The sequence below is a fragment of the Epinephelus lanceolatus genome, chromosome 20, assembly GCF_041903045.1.
Source record: "Epinephelus lanceolatus isolate andai-2023 chromosome 20, ASM4190304v1, whole genome shotgun sequence".
NCBI classification, from domain to species: Eukaryota; Metazoa; Chordata; class Actinopteri; order Perciformes; family Serranidae; genus Epinephelus; species Epinephelus lanceolatus.
Genome location: NC_135753.1, coordinates 714,963 through 736,496, shown reverse-complemented (window position 1 = coordinate 736,496; position 21,534 = coordinate 714,963). Strand labels below are relative to the sequence as shown.

Here is a 21,534-nt window from a genome sequence, read left to right as displayed (position 1 = left end):
AAATCTTAGGACTACTTTTCACTAGCAGGATGCTGAAGCTAATTCTGTAAGTTAATAAAAGATGTGACAAATAATGAATTACATGAGAACTAAAAAACTTAATGCATAAAAGACAGGAAGAGTTTTAAATTACCTGACCCTCTGTAAAGAGTGCTGGCCACCTTTCCATTGTGTCTTTCACTGGAGGCTCCAAGTTCACCAACTCTCGTCTTCTCAAGGCAAAAGTAGAGTCCATGTTTTTGGTTATCAGAGCAGCAGTTGGATGCCGTTTCCTCATCTCCTCTACAAGTTCCTTTCGTTTGGACTCTATACAGGTCTCATCTTCAACATCAGGGAAATTGGGTAGAAAATTGATTTCAAACCGTTTGGGTCTTTTGATGCTTGTGTGAGGAGCTTGGCCTTTTCTTTTCCTTTCGTTTACGGCCACATCTGTACATCCAGCTCAACGCAGTTTGGTCCGGTAGTTGCCCATTTTGAACTTAAGACTATTTTTTCATCCGTTACATCCATTGGCAGAGCCTGGTTCAATGAGGCATGGATGTTTTTGAATCAGTGCAGTTGCAACATCTTTGAATTCTTGATCGCTGGGATGTGCCTTGAAGCTGTAAATTGCCTCAGCAAGTTTTTCAAGTATCTCGTGCTTCATGTCCCTGGGTACTTGTAGATATGTCTTGTCTCTCATATACAGAAGATTTCCCTGGCGTAATCTGTACTTGATGTCCACAGGAAAATAAGGAATTTCAAAAGTGTCTGGCCATGGAGACCGAGTAAGAGATGACCGACTTTCAGGGGAGGAAAAAGAGAGGATCTCTGTGTCATCCGTGCTGGTTGTGCTTGGTGTGGGGGTTGGAACCAGAGCGATTATCTTTAGGGTGGGTTTGTCAGGCAAGTCAGTAATGTCAGTGAGGTTGACGAGGGCATTATTGAAATCAGGATCTTCATACTGGAGGGAGAATTTATACTGAAGCCCCAGCTTCTCCTCAAGCTGTTCAACAAGTGAGTCAAGTGTGTGTGGTTTCCCAGAGAGTGTAATTTTCCTGATGTCATTGTCATGGACAATTATCCTTAGTGTAGTCCTCATCTCCATTGTTGGTTGTGATTCTACAGAGGATTTAAAAAAATACAATAAAAAAATCAGTTAAGTTCCTTCATGACACTTGACATCAAAATCTTCAGCATAGAATCAGCACAAAATATAGTGTCTAAGGGTAACAAACGTTCTGCCCCTGATTCTGTAGGCTGCCAGAGGAAACGGGTCATTCAGATCAGAGAGCATGTTGACTGACATTGATGACGCATGACTGCATAGCTCATAAGAATGCAGATGCTCATTATACCATGATGTCATATGTTTGCACAGAAACAAAACATCACTGTTAATGACAAGGATGTTGTGAATTTGCCTAAAATCAGGTAGGCATGAACAAACACCAACAGACACAATCATATTTGGACTGTATTTGATGCCATCAACGCTCACAGATGATGCTACAAGGACAGTGTTCTGAGATGCATACCTCTGTTTCAACAAGTTCTGAATATTCTCAGGTAAAGATGAAACCAAAGAAAGTGACACCTTGTCCATTTGGATGGATGGCTTGAAAAATGAGGAGGAGTCCACATGGTATGCCATCATTCTTTGATGCTGGACAGCCAGAGTTTGTGGGACGTTTTTGAAGTTTTTTGTGTTGCGAATGACTTGTTTGAAGAATTTATGCTTTCCTTCAAAGCGCATTGTCCACATATCTCTGAGTGGCCCATACATCCTCATCAACTGTGGATAATGTTTCACAAAGTGGTGCTTTGGGCGCAATGTGAAGTGAGGAAATACTGTTAAAAGTAAACCTCTGTGCTCTGAGATCTTTGCATCAAGGAAATCAAGAGAATCTTCTGTTTGTCTAAATGATGCTGACAGTTCTAAGATGTACTTCAAAAGCATTAAAATTTCCCATGTTGGATCATTCTCTGGGACATCAAAACCAATCATGAGTGGGAGAAGTCTAGAGGCAAATGTGGCAGGGATAATCTGAGGCTGATCAGTTCTGTCTGTGAATTTGTAAGGAAAATGTTTGATGACTTTGTTCAAGGACTCAAGGGTGATGTACTTTTTGGAGATCAAGTCATTAATGCACAGAGACATCTCAACAGGGATGATACCTTCCAAGAGGTCATGCATTATGTCAGGTGGAAACCCACTGACAGTGTGGAAATGTTCCAAATTGTCGCTTAAAACACAAGGACCTTTCACACCATACTCTTTCAACATATTTGGATTCTCTAAAACTTCAGAAACCTGCCTGTCATGATCCTGGCTGGTTCTGCACTCAAATGCTCCTGATCGGACCTCTCTTTGCTGGATGTCACTCCTCTTTACCATGCAAAATCGACAGGGGTGCTGCACTGTGAAACTCTCCTGGAAACCAGCAAAAGAATGAGCACCTAGGTTATCAGCTGACACACAGAGCACAGTTCCTTTCACACACTCGCCTAACTGCTCAACATAGACACCGTGTTTTTCAAGAGTGACCAGGTCTTGAAGAAATGGGTGAAGGACAGCTGCATAGCCATGTTGTTTGATTGCACTTGCTTTGCATAATATTGCTAGCTGGATAGAGTGAAGACAAGAGTGATGTTTTGAGGGAAGATTGGCAAGAACCCAATAAATACCACACAGTTTGTGTTTCTTTTTGGAAGTGCCCAGAGGATTGGCTATCTCAAACTCATCAATGTAAAGGCCAAGCACAACCCTTAAGGTCTCAGTCTTAAAAAATCATTCCCGTGATAGTGAGTGCCATCTCTGTAAGTGTTGTATCCATCAACGGTGCACTCATGTGTTAGAATTTTATCTAGAACATCAGCTCTGTTTAATAGTTTTTGTGACATTTTCAGAATTGGCACATAAGAGAGTGATTGTAAGTCTTTTTCGAGCTTGTATTCAACTGGCATGACCGTAGGAAATTCCCTCTGAAAATATGATGCTCTTTTACTGGCTGTGGAGAGTGACTGGCCAGCATCAGTCATTTTCAAGAACAAGTTATTCTCTTTGACAGCATTCACAATCTTTCTCACGACTGAATCGTCACTGACACCATGTTCATTGAGAATTTGCTGAATGGCATTACGCTGATTTAGTTGTTGAATTACCTCCTGTACTGCCATGTCAGATAAATGCAAGACTGCCTGCAGTTTAAGAAAGAGTGAGGCTAAATTATGCTCAAGTTGATGCTGTAAATGATCCAAATTTTCGATTTGAGCTTCTGCCTCAATTTTGTCTTGGTCTGTAGGATCACTAGAAAAATCCTCAACTTCTTGCACATCTTGTGACACGCCTGGATCTGAATCAGGAGGTGTGCTGCGCATGGCAATGTCAGGTTTCAACCGCTTCTGACTGGGAAGCCGATGGTCTTTGCATTTATGAGCATTAAATGTTGAGTAGACATTGCTCTCAAAAATGCAGTTTTCATATGGACACTTCACAGTTTCCTTATTTTTAAGATGTTGGCGCAAATGGGAAAAACAATGAGTTCTGTGCAGGGTTCTTCAAAAGTGTAAAGAGGACAATTGAATATCACAGGGATTTCATCAGCTCCACTCGTCTGCCCATCATGCACTTCATGGGAGTGATTTCTTGTTAAATGCACTTTGAGGGCATTAAATGACTTAAATGAACACAGACAGTCTGTGTGGAGGCATGGAATTGGAGTAGTTCTTGCGTAGCTTCCATGTTTTAAGCGGTAGTGCTTGAATAGTTGAGCCCTCTTTTCAGAAGAAAACAAGCAGTACTTACACTTCCAATGCATAGCTGGATGTCTGTCTTCAGAAACCTACAAAAGAAACAATAATCGATCAGTTAAACTGTAATTAACTCATAGCACAAGCATAAATTAGGGCTGTACAGAATATCATTTTCTGAGCTCAATTTCCCATGATGCTTTTGCTTCCTATTTTGGATGACGATAGGTCACATGGGCCACAGCTGATAACAGTAGCCAATCCCATCAGCTGTGTGCTATCAGCTGTGCACAGGTAAACAGAGTTGGCTGAAGCATGACACTCACCTGGATTACTATTTTTTGAATGAAAAAGTTTCCAAACAGACGAATAAGAGAGGACTTATGTCTGACGAGATCTTGAATTTCTAAAGAGTGACACTTTCATCCTGTCCCGGATGGATTTATGGATATTCTCATGTGCATCATGCGTGGTAAGTGTGTCTGCGACTTCTCAGTTAGTAGTTATTACTTTATTATCACTGACTGGTTGATAAGCGTGAAACATACGTGCTACATATGCGACCAGTATAAAAAGGGACAACAGTAAACTTAAAACATCTCCGCCATGTTAAAGAAAGGGGCCATGGACAACGACAAACTCATTTTTTTTTGTTTAATTAAAGTGTAACTGTCGCCAAAATGCAACCTCAGCTTATTTTGTGAATGAACACGAGTCAAACCTTTGTGTAAAAGTATAATTACGACGAAAAAGCCACTTTTCACCGTAGATTCACCGTAGTTTTGTTTCTGGGTCAAACTCATTTACAATGGAGGTGCACGGGGCAACTTTTCGGTAGCATCAAACTCGCTATTTTTAAAACACTAAGAAGACTCGACACAACATGTCGAGATGCGTCTCCACTGGCAGGACTGCTACAGCTACTGCTAACGTGAGTTGTTCAAAAACCTTATTGACCCAGAAAGGAAACTACAGTGAATCTACGGTGAAAAGTGGCTTTTTCGTCGTAATTATGCTTTTACACAAAGGTTTGACTCGTGTTCATTCACAAAATAACCCGAGGTTGCATTTTGGCGACAGTTACACTTTAAGAGCTGAGGAATGAATTACATGCTTGCCGAGTTGAAGAGTGTCCCTAAAAGATCAGCACAGTTGCTTTTTCAACCGTTAATAAGCACACTGTGTTTGCTGAAACTCCAGTTATCCCCAAATGTTTTATCCTTACAGAGTTTTACATCGAGTAACGTTACGTGAAGGGCTGGTTAGCTTTAGCTTTCACATGACTGCAAAGGACCGACTCACAGCGACAACAAAAATACGCCACTAAATAAACATTATAATTTCGTCCCAGGCATGGCTAAATCATTAAACATAAAGTTAACCTTCAAACCTGGACTTACGGATAAATTATATGGCAAAGATAACGACTATAAGTTTGCTACACAGAAAACCAGTGAAACTTACCGTGACACTACCTGCAACAACCGCCTTGTTGTGGACAGTTTAGTGCTTCATTCAAAGCACGTTGTCAGTGGGCAACTGCGCATGTGTGTTCGACGAGAGCTGCCGAATGATGCCGAGTTTCTGCTGGTTATGCAGATGCTTCTTGCTCACTCATACCTCTAAGTACAGGTTACTTGCAGCTGATGAGTTTGATTACTTGCCTCAGTAGAAAGTTGTCTTTACTAAGTTTAAGTGAGGATAGTCAACAGAGTAAGCTGGAATGAGTTAAGGTCACGTTTTTTTTTTTAAGTAAGATGTACAATTACATTTTACAGTGTGCTACTTTAATTTTAGGATTTATGTTAGATTTTATATTCAGATTCTAGATTTTTCAATTCAACCAGAAGGATGTTGAGTTTTTCTGCTTGTTGATTTTTAAGAAAAGATGAAATCACCTTCCCTCTCATTTGTACCTTGCAGGCATCCCAGGGCACAACCAGAGACACCTCTCCATTATTACTTTTGTTAAATGTTCGATCCTATGTTTATTCAAAATGCTAGAATTAAATCTCCAATGTGTAAGCTTCCTTCTATATGTCACTGTTAAGGACAGATACAATGGGCAATGATCAGAAAGATCCACTTTTCCATAATGACAAATGAGGAGCAGCTTTCTATCTCACCATCCTCTTCTTTACTGTCTTCACAGCCCCAGAAGGCCCTTAAACACTCTCCCTACCTCTCTAAAGGATTAGGTTTAGAGGAGGGGGATTTGGGTGCTGACTCCCTGGAATGGTGTGAGAGAGGCACAGGAGGGGGTAACACATCTGATGAGAATTTGGACTCCAACTCTTGGCACAGCAACACCCTGTCAAATTTAAAAACAGACAGGGAAGACCCTGTTGGGACTGGAAGATGTCTACCTTGGTTGGCAAGCAACAGGCAGCAACTTCCACATGGGGCAGAAAAAAGAGTTAGTAACAATCAAGGACGACCACAGAGATGCCAAAAACACTTATACTGGACAACTATGATGTAGCAGAAGGGCAAGCACAGAAAACCATGTGGACCGTAACACTCCCTTGAAGCTCAGCACCAGAGACCTGTGCTCAGATCAGATTCAACCCTGTATAAGTACAGAGGATCTAAAACAACAATTTCACCGAGAACTGTCCGGTTTACAGGTTTATTGCTAAGATACTCAAGTCAAGGGCAGCACGGAGCCATACAGTTTACATGTACCAAGACAACCCAACACAGACACCTTTGACACAAAGGTAAATAGTCCAGCAGACACCCAGGAAGGGAAGTTGCATGCATAATCTGAAGAAAGCCATCCTAATAGACTGTATGAGTCTACAGACTCAAAAACATGCATCACACATATGGATACCACAGAGGACAAGATTGTGGAGACACAACAACAGCAAATCACATATGGACACGCCACAAGGTTACAGACAGGATATAGAGGTGGAATAAGTGTAGAGAAGACAGACCAAGAAAGAGTAGAAATCTGTAATGTAGAAGAAGTAGAAAACATTGACCTGCTCAGTCTTTACTTCGCAGAGAAAAGCACGTTTAATTAAATGCAATAGCGACTGCAATGATAAACATCACAGACAGAGAAAACATCTGGAACACCAGGTTATAACCAACAAAGACAAGATATACAGGCACCAAATGTGTACCATGACAAAAGGGTCTTGTGTGATTGTGTGGGTCCATATTGTCAAATCAAAACACAACCCAAAATAGAGAGTAACTGTAAAGACAAAACATGCACAGCTGATACATATTTTACTGATGTAATGATTACAAAAACATCTGACAGTACTTGTGCAAGAACACACTCTACATGTGAGACAAAGTACACAGACTCACAGTTTGCAATTGTAATTGTTGCAGCAAGTCCAATCAACACACGTCACAAAGACAAAAAGGGTTTTACATAACACAAATTCAGCAAAGTTCAGAGATACGCTCGATACAGTCATTATATTGGCACACAAGGTGGACATTTGCTGTTCAACTCTTTGTGTGGAGAGCTCCAAGAAAGCACTATCAGAGATCCACCCTCAGGTTTGTACTATTGAAACAAAGCCCCATAATAAGGCATGGGTGTTGGGTGTCTGCTTCCAGTGTGTTGGTACTACGACGACGACGACGACGACGACGACAGAGGGGACTACACCACCTGGGACATCAAATGAAATCTGTAACTCCATCACATTTTCCACACATACCACAGCCTCTTTTCCATTGGATACCTGTTCTACTGATACTGAGTTGACTGTGATTCCAAAAGTTTATACACTAGCTTCACCTGTCCTGTTCTCAGACTCAAATGGGGAGGAGCTCACTCAACAACCAGATCAAATACAGCTTCAGAGCACAAGATTACAAGCATGGCATGTTCCCGGTCAAACCCAGGGTTTAATCCCTAATCACTTGGATCAGAAGGTTGCTATGATAGAAGTACCCATTCATAAGCAGCTCCATTCTGTAGAGAAGCTTTTGGAGAGGGCACAGTCAGGCTCTATAAAACCAGGACCTGACCCAGCTCAAATTCAATGCAACACTGGAAAGGATTCTGAGGAATGTCTGCCTCATTCATTCTTATCAGAGAACTTTGGAGGACAGAGGAGAAGGGCAGAATCATCCTGCTCTGCTGTCTGTCAATACAAGGTGCAGGAGGTGCAGGGCAGTCATTTTTATCATTACCAGAATCAAATTAAGGAAGCAGTGAACAAAGTCGTTCTTCCCCAGTCACAACTTGGCACAGCAGAGCTTTTTGAGCAAACTGGGCTCAAAGTAATTCCAAAAGCATTTGCCAGTGATCCACATGCCTATTTAACTCAACATGTGCCTAGTAGGATTGGAAAACCATCAACCTGTCTTGCAGCTACTGAGTCCATTCAGGACAGTACCACAGAACACACAGGTGTAGCTCAATAGGCCATTTCCCTGTCAAATATACAAACTGCTGTAAGCAAAATTTCTAATCATTGTGAGCAAATTCAGCTAATGTTACAGATCCCTGAACCTCCCTGTGGCCTGAATGCGTCTTTTTCTCTGATCTCAGACTCCAACAATAATAATAACGGCAGTATAAAAGATAAATCTTTATTTACATACACAAGTATGACTTTACATACTTGTGTATCACAGCACAACGAAATTGGGACACTGTCCACTTTGGTGCAAAAGAAGGCATATAAAAAACAAGATAAAATAAAATATATGAAGAATAGAACAATATAAACATAATATACACTTAAGTGTGATCTAAAGTGCAGGTGATAAATAGATTATTGTTGGTGACAAATATATTGTTCATTGCACATGGCCCATTTGTTGAAGAAAAAAAGCAGCTAATCAGATGAGGTTTGTATTGATTAGTAGTGCTGCATGATTTGACAAAAATGTGCGATTGCAAATTGAGTGGACAATATCGCGATTTGCGATTGTGATTACAATATAATACATACATGGTATCATTAGTCTTCTTGCTTGATTCAGTGTTTCCCCTACATTATATTAGGGGGGCACTGACCTGACCTGACATAGTTATTGTGACGGACAGTGTCTAAATGACCATCAACAGACTGAGCACAGTCAAACACGCTACTCGCACAGCAGCGCAGCACGGCACTGACTGTTCACACAGTGGAGCGAGTCTGTGTGGCGTTCAGGCATTGTCACGTAAATGACAAATTCCAGCACGCCATAGCACAACAAAGCAGCATGTAAAGTGGGCCGAAACCGAGCAAAATTGCTCGATTTTTAATTTATTATGATATAGTTTGCTATGGAGTCCGTTATTTCCCTGTGACACTTACAAATGTTTGTGTAACTGTGCTTGGATGTTGTTTTATGAGGCTCTGGCGGCTTTCAGTTGTCCCTTTGTCTTTAACGTTACACGGCTTAGCTTTCTCTCACATGCATTCTTCGTACTGTCTCAAGTCCTGATATAGATTGGTCGTGTTGCCGCGGGACGTGGTGACTTTAACTTTTAAACTTTTACACAGCACATCTTTCTGTTCAACGTGGCCGTACCTGAATCCAAAGTATCGCCATGTAATAGGCATTGGGATTTTTTCACCACCAACTCAGCCTATTCATGGTCATGCTCATGCTCTTCTTCAGCGTCTGTGTTGGTCACTGCTGCACGCCGGATGTTCACCTGACCATACCTGCTGCACACACCAGGATAGCTTGTGGGCGTAATGTCAACAAACTCCACACACTACAGGAGAGGTAGCCACGTTCACAGGCACACACGTTAACATTTATTTACATAAATTGCAAATCGCAGCCTTTTATGCGGTTATGTAATTGCACAGCCTGACATTGCGATTAGATTAATTGTGCAGCACTATTGATTAGTGCTATTGTCCTGTTATAAAAGCTATCCCTGAGTCTATTTGTCTGTGACTTCAGTGCCCTGAATCCCCTGCCAGAGGGCAGCAGCTCAAACACCCAGTGTCCTGGGTGCGTGCAGTCTCTCAGGATGCTACGTGCCCTCTTGAGACAGCGGGTACTGTAGAGGTCCTTCAGGGGGGAACTGCCCATTGGTCCGACATCCCATTGTTCCGACCATATTAAACCCATTGTTCCAAAGTCTGTTCCGAAATCATCATAATGCCCTGTGGTTAAACGGCGCGAAAACCACTTGGTTAGGGTTAGGAAAAGATCATGGTGTGGGTTAAAATGTAAAAGAAAGTGATAAACACATAAGCTGTGAGCCTGCTTCGCCTCAAGCCTTTCCCAGCTGACTCAGAGCTAGTCGCGGCGCACCATCAAGGCAGAAATACGCCCACCGGGAGGTGTTCAGCACCGCGGACCGTCGGACTAATGGGATGTCGGACCAATGGGCTGTTGGACCAATGACATGGACCCCTTCAGGGAGGAAGAGGGTGGCCAATGATTTTCTGGGCGGTGTTAATGACCCTTTGTAGTGCCATCTTGTGCACCATGGTGCAGCTGGAGAACCACACAGAGATACAGTATGACAGCACACTCTCAATGGAGCAGCAGTAGAAGTGTATGTGTATGTGTGCGTATGATTCATGGGTACCACTCGTTCTAAAATTGGTTCAGTATTGAGGCGCGAAACGAGCTAAAATGGTAACGGGGGCAAATGCGTCCTGTATAAAAGTGCTTTTTTTCGCCACTGACCGGTTCATTTCGCCAGTGCTATCTCTGTAGATAGCATATTGTAGCGGCCCTGGGGCAGTGGTGAGTGTGAATGAGTGGAGTCCATGGATGTCGGAACTATTTTCTGAGAGGGGGGGCAGGATTTTTGTTGGGAGGGGCGGGGGAAGCACGCACACTTATCAGTGATTAAGGATTTGATTTGAAGTCACTTTATAATAACATGCAGTTATAAGAGAACTAGAATGGATGCACACATACACATGAGGAAATAGAGCCCAGGTTGAAAAATACTGAAGTTGTGCTTTAAGTTCTTGCTCACTAGACACCCTTGATCATCAGTTTTCACTGTCCTGGACTGGGTCCCACCCAGTGGCCAGTGAGGGCTTCACTAAGAGCCCCCAATGGCCAGTGAGCCCTATACTGAACAGTCCTAAGACAGCAACTCAGCACAAACTTTGTGGCTACTCTCACTCAGCAAGAGGCAGTTCTGTCTGTCCTATGCCTTTGCACCAGACAGTTTGGAGGGGTTAACAGACCCCCCCTGAGAGACCAAAGACCCTTAAACCCTCAACTAGCCCTTTTGGTCTCAGCCTCAGCAGAGCATGTGAGCGGAGTGGAGCTGAGCGGGGAGTGGAAGGATTTTGTGTTGAGCGAGGAGCGGCTATTTTTTTTATAAGGTGGAGCGGAGCCTTATCTCTCACTCCAATTTTGCTCCGGTCGCTCATGCCCCACCCAGAATGCATCTTTGCACCTGCGCACACCCACACTATTTTCTTTCAAAACTATGGAGTTTACTGTGTACTTCAGAAAAGAAACTGAGAAGTCATACAAGTGTACCATTCCTGTAAAACTAACAGATGGTGATAATGTGGAACAAGAAAAAGAGCTACCAAGCTCATGTTTTATTTGTGAATAGAAGATTACAGGTTAGGGTAGTGAGCGGAGTGGTGAGTGAGTGGAGCGGGATAAAATGTATGATGGAGTGGACCTGAGCGGAGCAAAGAATGCGCAGAACGAAGCAGAGCGGATGAGCGGCGCAAAGTGACAGGTCTGCGATCGAGGAGTGGAAATTTTCACCCGGTCCGCTCACATGCTCTGAGCCTCAGCCCTCCAGATGCAGCCAAAGGCAGAATAGACAGCCAGTCACCCTTCAGCCTGTATGCCACTGACTCTACCAACAAATTAGAGGTAAAAAAAACATGTGTTTGTCATGCACAGAAGCAGATTCTTGTCAAATTTAAAAAGAATTGTGTGACATCTGTCACAAGGTTCTTTAAGATCTCTGGATCACAAGAATACACGGACCACGAAGACGTAAAATCACTGTACAGTTTATTTTTTAAAAGATGGCCATTATTAGAAACTAGAAAAAGGGAATTAAGAAAATGTCTAGTATTGGGACAACCAGCAGGGGGCACCAGTGCACAGTCCTTGGTACTACCCCTATACTTTTGTGCACTGGCCAATCCCAGCTCCATGCGTCCTTGGGGAGGGAATCTTGAGTGCGTGGCTGTACGTGGCTGAGTTGGGACTGTCTCTTTAGCCCGCAGTGAAACTGGGGAATAGAGGGAACATCCTTGTGTGTACCAAGAGTAAACAATGTTAATTTAGATGGCTGGAGATTTACTCGCCTGGTGTCAACGAGTTTAGAGCATATCAGGTCCGCCCGTCTGCAGACCACTCTCTCTCCCTGGATCCCCGGTGACTGCTCCTATCAGCTTGAGATCAGAAAAGACCCATGTGTGCACCAATAACCGATCATATAAATTAGGGAACTGGCTTGGAGATACACTCGCCTGGTGCCAATAAGGCTTGAAACATATCGGGTCCGTAGAGCTCAATCTGGCCGCGCCCTCAGCTGGCTGCCTCTCCACTCCGGCCGGGATGGCTCTGCTCGAAGCAGGCTATGCGTAGTCCCTCCATATGCCCGCAGTTGCTCTCACCGGCTGGGCTGCTCTTCACAGGCAGTCTCCTCTCTCTGTTGCCATCCGAGGACAAAAAAACACACCGCCGCTGTGCGAGATCCTCTGGCCTTATATAAATTCCTCAGTCCAATCAGAATGCCGGCTACTGATTGGGGAAACCTCATACCGGTGTGTCTTCACTGATATGGGATGCACCACAGCTGTGCTGGGGAGAGTTAATTGGCACAACACACCACAATATGTTCACACAAAAAAAGCAAATATAAACAAAGTCATAGGCTCTCCCCAATTACAGACTGTGACACATCTTTATAGAGAAATGAAAATCTTAATAATAACTGCCAATGTTTTATTGGGATTTTATTTATATTTGTGTATAAATGTTATAAATGCCTTTCTTTTCTGTATGTCACTATAATGCTACAGAGGTTTAAAAAAAGGCCTCAATTAATATGCAACTAGTGTTCCAGCTCCTTGGGAAAATTGTTTTAACCCTGCCTCCAATTCACACACACACACTGACTCTGGCTGGGAATGAATAGGAAAAAAAAGCCAACACCAGTCAGTCTCTTGCACTGCAAACGATGGTGTTTGTGTGTGGCTCTCAGGGTGGTTTTCAGGGTATCTGTATCTGTTAGTATTTGGAGTGGGAGAGAGAACAAGTCCCTCTTTCTTTGTGGCTTTCTGTGAACTATATTCCTCATGGGGGGCCTCCACACTGAGAAGTGTGCCCGGTCTGCCCACGGGGACGTCATCCTGGAGACCCCTCAGGCCCAGAGTATTGGGGGGCTCTGCACCATGTGTGGAGCCTACCTCGGTTTGTCTGGGTCGGGGTGGTCTCTGTGGCGGCGTTGCCTGTGGCCGTAGGCTGTGACACCTCTCAGTGTGGATGGCTCTCCATAGGTGGCTCTTTCCTCACCTGGTTCCTCAGTGCCCAGCCATGTTATTGACTATATTGACTCTGTGTGTGTGTGTGTGTGTGTGTGTTTATGCGTGTGTTTATATGTGGGGGTGGGAGGGGTGGGTTTTCAATATGTATGTAGTATTTTTGTTTGTTTTTTATTCTGTGAAGCACTTTGTGCTGCATTTTTAATGTATGAATAGTGCTATACAAATAAAGTTTGATTTGATTTGATCTTTCAAATTACTGTTGATCCATTTTTGTTGAAAGGAAAGAGAGACAAGCCTGTGCAGTTGGTGTGATTCTTTCACTACAATTGCTCTCAGGGTGAGATCTGTGATGTCGCGTCTCTGCCAGTGTCTTTTTTGATACTACCATTGAGACTCCCCAACTTCAGAAGTGATCAAATTCCTCACGTTGGTTTATTTTCAGTTCAGTTTGAGTAATGAGACACCCGAGATCTGCCTGTATTGTCTATGCTGTGTCAGGCCCATCACATGGGATTAATGCATTTATCAGTCATTGTTGTTTGTCAGCCACTGTGTCTTGAGCTGTGTCTTAGTCAAGCTATTAGTCTTTCTCTGATGAGAAAGGCATTATTTAAGGGTAAAATTCAAGCGGCAGACATAAAGAAACACCAATTGTTTTTATATTTTTTATATGGAGAGAAGAGTCTGACTGAAAAGCTGATGCTGATTTCAGTATTTGAGAATTTTAGATATATAATGACAACATCTGTTATTTACCATAAAAGCATAACATAAACACTTTGAAAAGGAAATCTGGCTATTAAAGAATTGTTACCAAGATATGTAGACATGTAACAGTGGAAAAATAGACTTGTCAGTGCTCTCTAATTCAATTCAATTTTATTTATAAAGCCCAATATCACAAATCACAATTTGCCTCACAGGGCTTTACAGCATACGACATCCCTCTGTCCTTAGGACCCTCACAGCGGATAAGGAAAAACTCCCCCAAAAAAAACCCTTTAACGGGGAAAAAAAAAACGGTAGAAACCTCAGGAAGAGCAACTGAGGAGGGATCCCTCTTCCAGGACGGACAGACGTGCAATAGATGTCGTACAGAACAGATCAGCATAATAAATTAACAGTAATCCATATGACACAATGAGACAGAGAGAGAGAGAGAGAGAGAGAGAGAGAGATGCAGGTAATGACAGTAGCTTACAACAACATTAATGAAAGTAATAATATTATAGTTATAGTTCTGGCTACTGTGGTACAATATGTTGAAAGTATGTATTAATATCTGACAGTATACTTGTGTGACAATAGTCATATGTGTATAATAACAGTAGAAGTATGACTAATGACTAATGATGGCAGCAGCAGCAGGAGGCATCTGGCAGGACCACGGCAGCAGCACAACCACACACGTCACACTGTCCAGGCACCGCTGCGGTATGAGTTATTCTGAGAGACAGTGGAGCACAAAGGCTCCGGAGAAGAAGCCGAGTTAGTGACATCCAGAATGGCCGAGTTAGCATGAGAGAGAGAGAGAGAGAGAGAGAGAGAGAGAGGGAGCCCGGTGTATTATAGGGGGTCCTCCGGCAGACTAGGCCTAAGTCAGCCTAACTAGGGGCTGGTACAGGGCAAGCCTGAGCCAGCCCTAACTATAAGCTTTATCAAAGAGGAAAGTCTTAAGTCTAGTCTTAAATGTGGAGACGGTGTCTGCCTCCCGGACCGTAACAGGAAGATGATTCCACAGGAGAGGAGCCTGATAGCTGAAGGCTCTGGCTCCTGATCTGCTTTTGGAGACTTTAGGGACCACGAGTAAACCTGCGTTCTCAGAGCGCAGTGTTCTGGTGGGATAATATGGCACTATGAGCTCTCTAAGATATGACGGAGCTTGACCATTTAGAGCTTTATAAGTTAACAGTAGGATTTTAAATTCAATTCTGGATTTTACAGGGAGCCAGTGCAGAGAAGCTAAAACAGGAGAAATATGATCTCGTTTCTTAGTTCCTGTTAGTACACAAGCTGCTGCATTCTGAATTAGCTGGAGAGTTTTTAAGGACTTACTAGAGCTACCTGATAATAGAGAGTTACAGTAATCCAGCCTTGAGGTAACAAAAGCGTGGACCAATTTTTCTGCATCTTTTCGGGTCAGGATAGGCCTAATTTTCGCAATATTACGCAGATGAAAAAATGCAGTCCGTGAGGTTTGCTTTAAATGAGAATTAAAAGACAAATCTTGATCAAATATTACTCCGAGGTTTCTTACGGCAGTGCTAGAGGCCAGAGCAATGCCATCTGGAGAAACTATGTCATCAGATAAAGAGTCTCTGAGTTGTTTGGGGCCAAGAACAATAACTTCAGTTTTGTCTGAATTTAACATCAGGAAATTGGTGCTCATCCAATTTTTTATGTCTTTAAGGCAGTTATGGAGTTTAGTTAATTGATTACTTTCTTCTGGCTTCATCGATAAATACAACTGTGTATCATCCGCATAACAATGGAAATTTATAGAGTGATTTCTAATGATGTTACCTAAAGGAAGCATATATAGAGTAAATAGGATTGGTCCGAGCACAGAACCTTGCGGAACTCCAAAACAAACTTTGGTACGTAAGGATGATTCATTACGAACGTCAACAAATTGAAAACGATCAGATAAATAAGATTTAAACCAGCTTAGTGCTGAACCTTTTAGGCCAATTAAGTGATCCAGTCTCTGCAGTAGAATTTGATGGTCAATTGTGTCAAACGCCGCACTAAGATCTAATAAAACAAGAACAGAGACGAGTCCTTTGTCTGAAGCAATCAGAAGGTCATTTGTAATTTTAACTAGAGCTGTCTCAGTGCTATGATGCACTCTAAATCCTGACTGAAATTCCTCAAATAAATTATTATCCTGGAGAAAATCACACAGCTGGTCTGCGACTACTTTCTCAAGGATCTTTGACATAAAGGGAAGATTAGATATTGGTCTATAGTTGGCTAACACCTCTGGATCCAGGGTGGGCTTTTTTAGGAGAGGTTTAATTACAGCTACCTTAAAAGACTGTGGTACATAGCCTGTTAATAGGGATATATTGATCATATCTAATATATGAGTGTTAACTAAAGGAAAGACCTCCTTAAGTAGCCTAGTTGGGATGGGGTCTAAGAGACACGTTGATGATTTAGATGAAGAAATCACTGCGGTCAATTCTTGAAGAGAAATTGGGGAGAAGCAATCTAAATATATATTAGATTCTACAGCTGTGTTTGAGGTTAGATAGGTAGGCCTACCATCTGAGGGCAGGAGGTCATGAATTTTGCCTCTAATAGTTAGAATTTTGTCATTAAAAAAGCTCATAAAATCATTACTGCTAAGGGCTAAAGGAATACAAGGCTCAATAGAGCTTTGACCCTCAGTCAGTCTGGCTACAGTGCTGAAAAGAAACCTGGGGTTGTTCTTGTTTTCTTCTATTAATGCTGAGTAATAGTTTGCTCTGGCATTGCGGAGGCCCCTCTTATAAGTTTTGAGACTGTCTGTCCAGATTAAACGAGATTCTTCCAGTTTGGTTAATCGCCAATTCCTTTCAAATTTTCGCGATATTTGTTTTAACCTACGGGTTTGAGAGTTATACCAAGGAGCAAACTTTCTTTGCTTTGTTAACTTCTTTTTAAGAGGAGCTACAGAGTCGAGCGTTGTTCGCAGCGAGCCTACGGTGCTATCAACAAAATGATCAATTTGGGAGAGGTTAAAGTCGGCACGGGAAACCTCTGTTACTGAAGGTATTGGTATTGAATTTAACGACGAAGTAATCTTTTCCTTAAATTTTGTGACAGCACTATCTGATAAACATCTAGTATAGTAACTGTTGCTGAGTGGCGTGTAATCGAGTAAAAAGAAATCAAAAGTAATCAGATTATGATCTGATAGCAAGGGATTCTGTGGAAAGACTTTTAGGTTATCAATTTCAATTCCATACGTCAGAACTAGATCGAGGGTATGGTTAAAACAGTGAGTGGGTTCATGTACACCCTGACTGAAGCCAATGGAGTCTATTAATGAGATAAACGCGGTAGCCAGGGAGTCATTATCAACGTCGACATGAATGTTAAAATCGCCTACAATAATAACTTTATCTGATTTAAGAACTAAACTGGATAAAAACTCTGAGAATTCAGATACAAATTCAGAATACGGGCCAGGAGCACGGTACACTATAACAAATAAAAGTGGCTGCGAGGTTTTCCAGGTCAGATGTAAAACACTAAGAACGAGGCTTTCAAATGAATTATAATCTAGTTTAGGTTTAGGGCTGATTAACAGACTAGAGTTAAAAATGGCTGCAACTCCCCCTCCTCGGCCGCTGCCTCGAGGAATGTGGGTATTATTATGACTGGGAGGAGTGGACTCATTTAGACTAACATATTCATCTTGACACAGCCAGGTTTCAGTGAGACTGAGTAAATCAATATGATTATCTGATATTAATTCGTTTACTAACACTGCTTTAGACGATAGAGACCTGATATTTAACAGTCCGCATTTAATTCTCCTGTTTTGTCTTTCTGTCACAGAAGAGGTTTTAATTTTTATGAGGTTGTTATGCACAACTCCTCTTTGTTTAATTTTAGATTTAAATAATTTAGGTGGTCGGGGGACAGACACCGTTTGTATAAAACTATGAAAACTATGGCTGGGTAACTGAACTAGAAGCTCAGAGAGGCGTTTAGGACTGCAACTCTCTGTCCTGGTCTCAACTCTGGGTTGTCAGGGATTTAAATTACTAATAAAATTTGCCAGGTTCCTAGAAATGAGAGCAGCTCCATCCAAAGTGGGGTGAATGCTGTCTCTCCTAATAAGACCAGGTTTTCCCCAGAAAGTTTGCCAATTATTAACAAAACCCACATCATTTGCTGGACACCACCTGGACAGCCAGCGGTTAAATGATGACATGCGGCTAAACATGTCATCACTGGTCAGATTTGGGAGGGGTCCAGAGAAAACTACGGAGTCCGACATCGTTTTTGCATATTCACACACCGAGGCAATATTAATTTTAGTGTCATTGCCGCCGACGTGAATAACAATCTTACTGAATCTACGTTTAGCTTTAGCCAGCAGTTTTAAATTTGATTCAATGTCGCCCGCTCTGGCCCCAGGGATACATTTGACTATGGCCGCTGGTGTTGCTAACTTCACGTTCCTCAGAATAGAGCTGCCAATAACCAGAGTTTTATCCTCAGCGGGTGTGTCGCTGAGTGGGGAAAAGCGGTTGGAAACGTGAACAGGCTGGTGGTGAGCCGTGGGCTTCTGCTTGGAGCTGTGCTTCTGGCGAACCGTAACCCAACATCCCGGCTGAACGGGAGTTACCGGAGGACAGTTAGCTGAGGCTAAGGCTATGCTATGTGGCTCCGCACCGGCTACAGGGGGCTGGCTAACTACCGCAGCTACTGAATGGTTTTCCATGGTGCGGAGCCGCGCTTCTAATTCACTAAGCCTCGCCTCCAACGCAGCAAATAAGCTACACTTATTACAATTACCACTGTCGCTAAAGGAGGCAGAGGCATAACTGAACATTTGGCACACCGGGCAAGAAAGAGCAGGAGAAGGAGAAGCCATGGCTAAGCTAAAGTAGCTAACAAGGCTAAGAGCGTGCAAACAACAGCTAAGAGATTAGCGAGAAAGTCGTAGAAAGAAGGAGAGCTATAAGTGCTTAAACAGAACCAGTGTGGGTTATGACTTGAAGTAGATGTTAAAGCAGCGTTAAAGCAACTGAGGTGAGAAAGCAGGCTAGCAAAATTCACCAGAGCAGTACAGAGACACTGTCACAGAAACACCGGAAATGACACAACTCGCTTACCGCAATACGTCAGCACGCAAATCCCTAGTGAACAAGCTTTTTTTTTTAATCTTTACTCATACAGGGGATAGCTCTGCTGAAAGCAATACAGCGCCACAGGACTGAGGCCTCATTTACACCGCAAGCGATGCGTTCACGTAGCGTTCGTGAAGCGGTCCACAAGCGTTGCGGCAGCAGGCGCTGCTGTCCTGTCAAAATGCAAACCACATCTGAACAGTTGGTGGCGGTAGTGCACCATGTTTGCAAATCTCCAATAAACCCCAAAGAAGAAGAAGTGAGTTTGGACCCAAAGCCCAGGGTGGACAGGTTCGTGTGCCAGTTGGAATAATCCAACGCTTGGAGAATTAATATTTAGCACTACAAATGGGTAATAGGTAGCATGTGATGTAAATGGTGACGTGGAAGGGAAGCCGCGGTTAGTCAGTCCTTCGGCGATTCTCTCGTAAGTCAGCCCGTTCTTCACCGTCCCTGTTATCTGACGGTTAATGGCCTCTTCATTTGCGAGGGCAAGGAGGGTGCGCAATTCTTTGTCTCCACAGTTGCTCATCTTTACAGTGTCTGTCAGGTTTGCGTTTCCCTCTTGCTACTAGCTGCTCGCTAATTCCTGCTATCAGCTGTTTCCTGTTTATCCACGGCCAGTGGCTCGCTCGTGCGGCGTCATCAACAGCTCCTCCCACAAGTCTTCAACAGCCCCTCCCGTTGCGGAAGGCCACCTCGGTCTTTTTAAACTAAAAGGATTCCGCCAATATGACTACCCTACGAGGCGGAAAATTGGGCACCTTGGATCAACTTGCCAATCCGGTTCTGTGTGTCTAAACGCTCACAGCTTTAGCGGAAAATGTAAATGCAGTGTAAAAGGGACTATTAAGTCAGGCGACCGAAGTGTAGTTCTTTATAGCCATTAGCTATACATTAGCTTTTTACTTGTGACAGTGGTTTTCATTTGTGAAGATTATCTTGCTGATCAAAACATTAAAGTATCATAAATGTTTGTTTGCCACAGAAGTTGTTTTTGGCAACAATCAAAAATCCAATGCAGAAATACTGTAAGGTTTTTGACAAAGGAACCATATGATGCTAACTTTTGTGTCTGCCTTCAGAAAAACATCATCCCTGGAGCAAAAATCAATTTATTACTAACCACATTCAGATAATTGACTTTGTTTCTTTTTGTTTATATAAATACATATTATAATAATTAAAGATTAATACATGATATTAATAAAGCTCATGTCAAGCATGAGCTTGCATGTAGTAACTTATTTAATTGACAATACGACTAATAAATCTGTAGTCTAAAAAAGAAAAATCACCATCAGACATAAAAGAATAATTTTACTGTTGCTCAAAAAAAAAGAAAGACAACACTTTAGAACATTACCAATATATTGCAGGTAGTAAAAACAAAAACAACAACATAAAAAACAAACAAACAAAAAAACAAAAACAAGTAAAAGTCATTAGTCACTGAAACAGTCATATCTTCAGGTGAGATAAAACTATCTGAGACAGACAGATGATGCTGGGATGACAGAAGCGTAGGATGGCCAAGAAAGCAGTCAGCACAATGTGGGATATAGATCAGGCCCAATTAGAGAGGAGCTGGGTTATGCTTTCTTCCTCGTCAGAGTCAGACATCTCTCCCTGACTGCCATCGGGGTCAGTAACATCATGGTCGTCATAACAGAAATGATCAAACATGACACAGTCTGTATCTCCATCCACTGTTCTAGAGTCCATTATATCTGATTTACCAGTTGAGTTTTACAATCTCATTAAATGGGAGTTGAAGTTCACACATCTTACGTAATATTCTGAAGTCTTTTGGCTAAACCTACCCTAGCTCTCCTTAGTATACAATTTATTTTATTTATTTATTTATTCAGAAAAAGGGACAATGCATATTAATGAACAAATACATAAGTATATGTAAATATGCCAGATTGTAGACCACGGCTAATTTCCATGTTATCCCTATAGGTAGGTTGATGTAAAAATATAGTGAACAGCAGCGACAAAAGACAAAGTTAAAATTCATAGCAACCACGTAGACACAATACAGAAGACACAAGAGGTGCACAATATACATTCGAAAATACATCAAGTGTAGCCCATGACAACACTAGAAGTGACCAGTGATATCATAATATTGCACATAAATCCTATTGCACGTGACCCCAGGTCAATCCATCAACAATGTCAAAAGCATATACAGTACAAGACCAAGATCAAAACATTCAGTGCAATAAAATACAGTGCAAAAATGACTAAGTAATGTGTAGATGGAAGATGAGACTGCAGCAATGCAAAGTCCTGTTCATGACAGTGTTACCAACTTAGCGACTTTGTCGCTGTATTTAGCAACTTTTCAGACCCCTCCAGCGACTCTTTTCAAAAAAGCGACTAGCGACAAATCTAGCGACTTTTTCTGATGTTATTGGAGACTTTTGGAGACTCTGACGTGAAAGCACGTATTGTTCTTATTCATCTCAACAAGCAGCGGACGCTGCCGTGGACCCCTCCCTCGCCCCAAAGCACTCACAGGCGGC

At 42.4% G+C, this 21,534-nt stretch overlaps 1 protein-coding gene across 1 annotated transcript in view; it reads left to right on the top strand.

The window, feature by feature from the left end:
- arhgef4 (Rho guanine nucleotide exchange factor (GEF) 4) overlaps positions 1-21,534 on the top strand; it is a 463,081-nt gene that overhangs the window by 37,606 nt on the left and 403,941 nt on the right. The window lies entirely within an intron of this gene.